Source organism: Tinamus guttatus, unplaced genomic scaffold, assembly GCF_059628265.1.
Source record: "Tinamus guttatus ecotype Peru unplaced genomic scaffold, ASM5962826v1 Tinamus_guttatus_pri_ptg000565l, whole genome shotgun sequence".
Classification (NCBI taxonomy): domain Eukaryota; kingdom Metazoa; phylum Chordata; class Aves; order Tinamiformes; family Tinamidae; genus Tinamus; species Tinamus guttatus.
This window is the reverse complement of record NW_028289099.1, coordinates 80,675-88,964: the sequence shown is the minus strand read 5'-3', so window position 1 is coordinate 88,964 and position 8,290 is coordinate 80,675. Positions and strand designations below refer to the sequence as shown.

The window sequence follows — 8,290 nt, the reverse complement described above, 5'->3', positions numbered from 1 at the left end:
AGGTAATTGGTAGGTGTTTGCTTGTGTTCAATGTTGTTCACTTAGTTTATTAATGATGTTAGTGGTGAAATGGAACACTTAAAATTGCAAACTCTATGAAATTTCAAGGGATGACACTTTAAATAGCAGAATTGAATGTTCCAACGTGCCTCCCAGCCATAAGTTTGTGATTATTTGTGCCCTCCTTTGCTTCTGTCTGTACTTTTCCATCCTCTGGAAATTTAATAGAACAGGGAGAAAAGTTTTGTGCTAGTTTTGTTAACATTTTGAAATATTTGATTTGTGATCTTCAGCAGTATTAGGCGATAGGACTAGTCTAGGAGATGCCTGAAACCCAGAAAATGGTATTTGTCAAGTGGAAAAGCTCAAGATTTGTAAGGAAAACTTGTAAATGACATTAAAGTGATAGTTATCAATGTGCAGTTTTAATCAGAAGTAATTATTTAAAAAAAAAGTTTAAGTTTTGCATTTGATTATCAAGTTAAGGCTTAGCATGCACTTAGCTGCTACCTGTTGGTAACAGAGATCCTTGTATCGTACAAGTTCTGCTCCATGACCTTTGCTCTGTGCTGAGTCTTTTTTCCTTTTTCTTTTTTTTTTCTTTTGCTTTTGATTTTGCTTTTGCTTTCTTTTTCAAAGCTTGAGATTTCTTTAGCTGTTGCCAAGAGTCAGCTTGCAGATGAAACTTTACTGAAGGTGGATCTTGAAAATCATTGTCAGAGCCTTGTTGAGGACTTGGAATTCTGTAAAAATATGTATGAGGAGGTAAAATGATTCAGGGTCAAGAATTCACAGTTTTAAAGAGAAGAAGAAAATCAATTTGTTCTAGAATAATTTAGATTAGAAAGGACTTCAGGAAGTAATCTGTTCCAAACTCCTACTCAAAGCAGGGTTTACTTCCATTTTCACTGGAAACTTTCCATCCATGTAGAAAAATAATAAGTGAACTTAGTTTTCCTAGTGTTATATGTCATTTTCTCTTGTTAAGTTCTTTCTTTTGTGCCATGTATGTTTTTTCATAGTAAATTAATTGTTTTTGTCAAAAGGATCTTAATGAGAAATAACATGGAGAATGGCACTCAAACAGTGGGTTTTGTGGCTTTGTTTTTTTTTTTTTTGAGGTGGGGAGGGCTGTGTTTTTGTCTGCTATTGGTTTTTGTATTTGGGGTGGGGGAGGACACTGTTGTGTGTTTTGGGGAGCATGTGGTTGGATGGTGAGGGTGTGCCAGGGTGTGATGGTTTGTTGTGTGTGTGAGTGTGGTTTTGTCTAATACGTACAGAAGTTTATTTTTCTGTTTTTATTAGGAAATCAACGAGACAAGAAGAAAACGTGAAGCTCATCTAGCTGCGGTTGATTTTGGGCATCAAATTGAGTATGAACATAAACTTGCCCAAGCACTTCATGAAATAAGGGAGCAGCACGATGCACAAGTGAAACTGTACAAAGAAGAGCTGGAACAGACTTACCATGCCAAAGTGAGAACATGTTTTTGTACAGCTGTCTGACATGCTTTCCCTTCCCTTTATTTAAGGGAATGATAATCTAGTGTAATTATTTGCCTTTCAGAGGATTTCATTAAAGAGCTGGGTTTAAAATTACTATACTTTTGAATATAAACTTTTATTTTCAGGTTTCATTTTAGGAGTTGGGTTAATCCTTGGGAAGTGCAACAATATAGCTACCAAATTAGGGTAATATCTGTGTAAAAGTCAACTGACTGTGAAAAAAAGTGATTAGTACTGGGCTTACAGTGAATTCAAAGAGAATCAACTTGTTTGTCTTAATACAATAGATTTATAATAATCTTGATGATAATCTTTGGATATGAACCTGTGCCACGTGCTCTAGGTGTCCCTGCTTATGCAGGGGGGTTGGACAATAATCTCTAGAGGTCCCTTCCAACCTTAACCATTCTGTGATTCTGTGATAAGGTATCCCATATTTTGCATTAAACTTGCTTCATGAAAGCACTTTGAGAAGACAGCATCCTGAGTACTCTGACCCGATATGCAACTTTGTTATTTAGAAGCTTTACCACACCCAATGATTTCTGCTTTTCACTCCTCCAGAGTGAAAATGCATTTGAACTGAAATCAGTTGCATTTTGTAATTTCCTTCCTCTACTGTGATTCAGCATTTCTGTAAAGAGGAATCCTGATGTCTCAACTGAACCTGGTTTCTGTGGCTATACACAGAATATATATATATTCACAGTTGGTATCTTTAGAGACTAGGTGGGGTGTTGCAACAGATAAAACTTAATGCAAACTGAGTTTATTAGCATAGTTTTTGGTGGAAAAAATATAATTTTAATGATGTGCAGTTGGCTATCTTTGGAACTTCAATCTGACTTGGAAAACTAAGGGAAAAAAATGACTGTAAGGTCTAGTGAAAAATATTTGGTTCAGACTTTTTGTATCTACTAATCTAAAAAACCTTTCATAATTAAGCCTTTTTCATTCCTTTTCTTCTCAGGAGTACTTTTGTATTTACATTTTTTATATGTCATTTAATCTGAAGCACTAAATTCAATAACTAGTTGTAGCTATTTAAAAATCTGATTTGTCTGTTTTTTGTTTGCATTATCAGATGAAATTGAATTTTAAGTAGTGATAGAATGAAGAAGTGGTGACTCGGGCACTGATACTGTAATCCTAAGTCATATTGCCAACACGCTTACATTAGGTTGAAAGCTAACATTAGTTTTTGTTCGTGTGTGATTTGGGGTTTTTTGGTAATTTCAGTTTAGCTTCTTCTATTCAAGCATATTCAAAAAAGCATTATAGTATTTGACACTATAAAGTTAAATATTGGTCAACAAGAAAACTGAATTCAGCAATCCAACTTGAATAATGCCTACAAGGGAAACTGTAACAAATTTCTAATCCTAGAATAAATACTCAAGAGGATTGTGATTTCAGATAGCTTAATCCAGCATGGTAATTGAGCTACCATATTTAACCCCTAAAAAGAGAGATATTTCATTGTTACAGCTGCAGAGATCTTTGCACCTTGCTGCTCTGTGTGGTTTTGTTTGGCAACTCATTTTTCCTTTAATAAAAGATGCTTTGAAACTGATGTCTTAATGTGATTTACTGCAGCTTGAGAATGTTAGACTGTCCTCTGAGATGAGCACTTCTGCAGACAACTCAGTAAGAGAAGAACTGACGGAAAGTCATATGCGTATTGAAAATCTGTCTTCCCAGCTTGCAAGCCTTCAGAGGGAGGTAACAAGCTATTTGTAATTTGCTATTTTAAATGAGCTATCAAAATAACATATCCTAGAGCTATGTAAGGATCTGATCCCACTCCATTGGATTCTGTAGAAACCAAACAAAAATCTTGCTTTATTTTCTAGATAGATGAGTCAAGATTAGGCATAAATTCTCTATTAAGAGTCCCATGACGCTTTAAACAATTTAGTTCTGTTCTATAGTAAATTGAGTTTCTAGAACAGGAATTCCATAGAGCACGATTCAAAGACAGAGCCTGAATACGTAGTCCCTTTGACTATTTGGTATCTTTCCTTCTTACTGTCTAGATCCGGTTTGCATCTAGAACTTAAAAAATATGGTGAAATTGACAGGATTAGGCTGAAATGTGGGACTGAGAAATATATCAAATGACTATACTTAAGTGTTTAGAGAGCAGGATCTTAAGCTAGGTATACTTGAAATCAGATCACAGAGCACATAGGTCATACACATAAAAGTATGTCATAACCCATGATAAGCTGCACATTCAGTTACTAGCTTATTGGCTGGGAGTAGCCTCAAGTACTACACTGGAAAATCTGAAAGGAATGAGAAGTAATAACTATATATTCATTGCATTCATTGCACCAGTTGGTGCACTGTGACCAATTAATCAAGTGAAAATGGAACAAAACATTTTTTTTTTTTCTATTGTACATAGACTTCTGCAGGATTTCCAGATTCTGTGTATTTCAAAGCAAAGAGTACATGCAAGGGGCATTTTTACTATTTCCCCCAAAAACTTTACAAGTACTGATATGATGTCTTTCCAATTTTCTTGTTACATAAGCAGTTTAATCTCTGAGGGAGATCAAATGATGTAATGAATGTGCTTGAGGTTGCGCAAGAACTGGATTGAGTTTCTTGTCTGTTTAGCTCTTCTGTCTTTACATTATCTCCATCTTCCTTTGGTGTTTCAGCTGATGTGGATTTCTGACTTTCTTTTTTTCTTATGTTAAATATCTGTTCTCTGCCTTCTTGTGAGTGAAAGGTTCAGAGAACTTGTTTCTGAATCTGTAAAGGTATCTGTTGTGTAATTCAGGGCTAACGAAATCAACCTCTACCAGTTGACACCAATTATCTACCAAAAAAATGCATTTTGCTGCTGTGCTCTCTTGTAGCATGAGTGATGTCAGTTTTTACCAAAATAACAGGAAATTAGAGGGTACTCTATTTACTAACAGTAACTAGCTTTGTTGTCTTAGAAGAAGGAAACTGTTCCCAGGGATGCTGGTTTAGTTTGAGTTACTAACACTGAACTCTATAGTGGCTTCTAGTGGTATCTCCCATGTGATACTTCAAAATCCTATTATTTAACTCCTTACTTGACTCAGCAACTAGTTATGCTGATACTCTACGTCAGTCTTTTAAAGCTGCCCATTTTCACTATGTCTAGACTGTGGTGACCTGAATGGAGTGCCTGCCTAGCAAACTTGGTGACTTAACCATTCAAGGTGATCCTGGGTGGCACACTGATTCCTATGTCTATCCTTTAATTAAAATACCACAAGAAACTGCTAAGCAGAAGAAAACATGCTCAGGGAAAGTAAACCTTAAAGGTCAGATCACTTGGATAATCATTAATAAGCATTCCATTCTCTGTGTACAATACATACATACTGGATTATGTAATTTTTGAACTATGTGAGAAACTAGCTTTCATCGTGGACCAGTTACCACTGTAGCAAGCCTCGAAGACTATAATAATAGGCAGACAGTTATTTACTGAGAATAACCCCTACTCCTTTAGAGTATCTTTCAACAGAACTTGGAATCTGCAGTAGCAGACTGAAGCAAACAACAGGCATCTGGAAGCTAAAGAGAAGTTTTGAGCTGAGTTTTCATTCTACATCCTGTTCAGTATGTCCTAAATGCAGCCTGACTCTTAAGCTTCATTCTTTTTCTTGACTGAGTAGCTTCAGTTGCAGTAATGTTTCTTCAGAACTTGGGGAAAAGGAGCAGATAGCTCTGTCAAAGTATTGTTTGGGCAATTGCTTAAGTATATCACAGATGCAAGTTTCATTGAGATAAAAAGCATTATGTTTGTAGCTGAGGTGGAGAATAGGAAATTGAGATGGGTGGGATTGAATTCAGAAAGTGATTGGGAGTCACTCAGCCTAATCTTACTTCTGAATTCTAGGATGTCTGGCAGAATGCTTGGAGGTGTGAGCAAACTACTTTGTACCACTGATGTGTCTTTCAATATGTTTAGTCTATAGCATGGCAAGATAGAATGCAAGAGCTTGAGGACACCTTGGCTGAGGAAAGGGAAAACTGTTGCAAAATGTTGTCTGACAAGTAGAAGGAAATGGCAGAGATAGATAAGAGATCAGATGCAGCAGCAGTTGAATGACTATGAACAACTTCTGGATGCTAAACTGGCCCTGGATATGGAAATCATTGCATACCAAAAACTGCTGGAGGGTGAAGAAGAGAGGTATGAAAGAATGTAGCAATGAATGTTGATATTACTGTGTGCTTCACTTCTCTAATTCTGTTAAAAGGGAATTCTTGCTGGAAAAGGCATTCATTAGGTTCTTTGTTACTGTGTTTCTTTTCTCATCCTTATATATGGCATACATTTCCAACTCTCCATGAAAGCAACTTTGAATGTCAGCCCACGAGCTCTCTGGGGGAACAAACTTTTTTTTTTTTTTTTTCTGATAAGATTTGGCCCTGGGGACATAATGATTTGTCATTTGTATATCTGGTACTGCTTTTAATTCTCTTTTCAGAAGTAATTACAGGGTTATTTAGTTGTCAGTTTTCTTTAAGGATAGCCAATTTTCTTTAAGGATAGAATAAAAATAATAAAATAATTGCTTTTATCATTGCCCTGCTTATGAGGTAGCTTTGTCCAAAAGATGCTGATTGTCCCACAAATAATGTGGTAAAGGTTATCTTGTTAGCATCATCCTCAGGATCCAAGTCTGTCCATTTTCACACTGTGTCCCTCTGTTCATAAAATGCAGAGGGATCCTCACCCTTACCCTGTACAACGTGATATAGTTTTGCAACATCTTTAGGTCTAGGCACTCCATGCTTTACTCCATATAATTTTAACTGCTGATACTGTTTAATCATTAGCCTGTGGGGGTCAGCCTGGGGTTGGTGAGGGGAGTGTCTCCTCAGCAGATGGGGGGCTGAGCAGGAGAGGCAGGGAACTGCAGCCACATGGCCAGCTCATGATCAAGAAGCTCATTGGACGACCTTGCGCATAATTGGCGCGTGATCATCTGGTTGATTGGTTGGTTGGGTTGCTGGGCTTCGCATGCTACCGGGCAGGGCAGGGGCTGTCTCTGGGGTCGGAAGATATATAAGTGGCATTTAATTCTAAATAAAGGTCTTTGGTTTCACCCCCGCCGAAGTCCATGAATTTCATACGCTGCAAATGGCACCCCACGTTGGGGCTTAAAGATTGAAGAGGCTCAGGAAGCCCGAATCTGGCAGCGTAGCCCAGCTGAACTAGGAACAGAGCAGGAAGAACTCTGGTGTGCACCCATCGCCTAATTAGAGGTGAGCGGCTTGGGAACTATGGGAGGCGGAAAGTCTCAAGGAAAGAAAGGCAGCCTGGACGAGCTGCAGTGCATAGGGGACGAACAGAACCAGCAGGTTTCCGGGAAGAATTTAGTCACTCTACTAGAGTAGATTTGGGAGAAGGTACCTACCTTCCCGAAGGAAGGCACACTCCAGCGAGAGATATGGGAAGATAACGGAAAGTGCCTTAAGGAGGCGATGGCGGATGGTGATACAGCCATGGTAAAACATGTGACCACCTGGTGGCAGATCATGGTCACCTTAAAAACGACCTGGGATCTTCAGGGGGACAAAAGCAATCAGCCACGCTGCACGTCAGCACCACCGTATGGGGGGGGCAGCCGATCCTCCATGCAATGATCCGTTCGACCCAGGCCCCGTGGACCCGGAGAAGGAATGTGATCTGTACCCACCAGACCCACGTAACGGGGTGACAAAAAGGGATTGAGGGTTGGATCACTGGGAAATGTTTAGGAGAGAGGCAGTCTGGTGGAGGGACTTACAAATGTCAACGGCTATGCTGGTCGTGTATGTGTTGGCTATAGCCCTTGCGGCGCATTTCACTGCGAAAAACTAAATCCTGCCTCAAATGGGAGAGGCAGGGAAGTGTTTTCAATGTGGAGAGAATGGTCATCTCAAGAAAAACTGCCCCAAAGGGCGGGGAGGCAGGGGGCAAACCAGCTCCAGCTCGCTTATGCCTGGCACTGTGCGCGGGTGCAGGCGGCTGCTCCGGAGCCGCCGCTGTTGCCGCCGCCAGGGGCAAGAAGCAGAAGAACGAGGACAGTGCAAAAGATGATATTGATATTGATGCCCTTGCTGCTGAGATAGAAGGTGCAGGAGCTGCAAAGGAGCAAGAGCCTCAGAAATCTAAAGGCAAAAAGAAAAAAGACAAGAAAAAAAAGTATTTCGATGAAGATGATATCCTGAAAGAGCTGGAAGAGCTATCCTTAGAGACACAAGGAGGGAAAGCTGACAAGGAACCTTCTACAGGAAAGGTGAACAATGTAAGGGAGGCTGAAAATGACAATGAAGAAAACTTATCGAAACAAGAAAAAGAGGAAAGGAAAGAGTAAAAAGACCAGTGTTGAAAATGACTATGACAGTGAGGAAGCAGAAGAAAAAGACAAAGAAGAAGCAGAAGCAGCAGCAGCAGAAAAAGCAGCAGAAGCAGAAAAAGCAGAAGCGGAAGAAATTTATGGACTTTGTTAAATCGCCGAACCAATCCCTACTTTATTAGAAAAGTCAGGATGTGTGCAAGCACTGGTTGAGATGTTTTGTGGTCATGGGTGTTCCAAAAATGATAAAAACAGACAATGGGCCTGTGTATGTTGCTATGCGAACCCAAGACTCCCTTAAACAATGGGGCATTCAACATAACTTTGATATTCCTCATTCTCCTACTGGGCAGGCAATTATTGAGCGCATGCGCCAGACGCTAAAAAATATGTTAATTAAACAGCAAGGGGGAACTCAGGGAGATGGCCTCCAAGAGAGATTG

The 8,290-nt window shown here is 39.4% G+C and overlaps 1 pseudogene across 1 annotated transcript; it reads left to right on the top strand.

The window, feature by feature from the left end:
• Positions 1–631: 631 nt before the first annotated feature.
• On the top strand, positions 632–7,865 carry LOC148592535 (lamin-B1-like; annotated as a pseudogene). Its single transcript, XR_015913919.1, has 5 exons — positions 632–765; positions 1,306–1,476; positions 3,103–3,228; positions 5,468–5,692; positions 7,550–7,865. The product of XR_015913919.1 is annotated as a lamin-B1-like (transcript).
• The last annotated feature ends 425 nt before the right edge of the window (positions 7,866–8,290 follow it).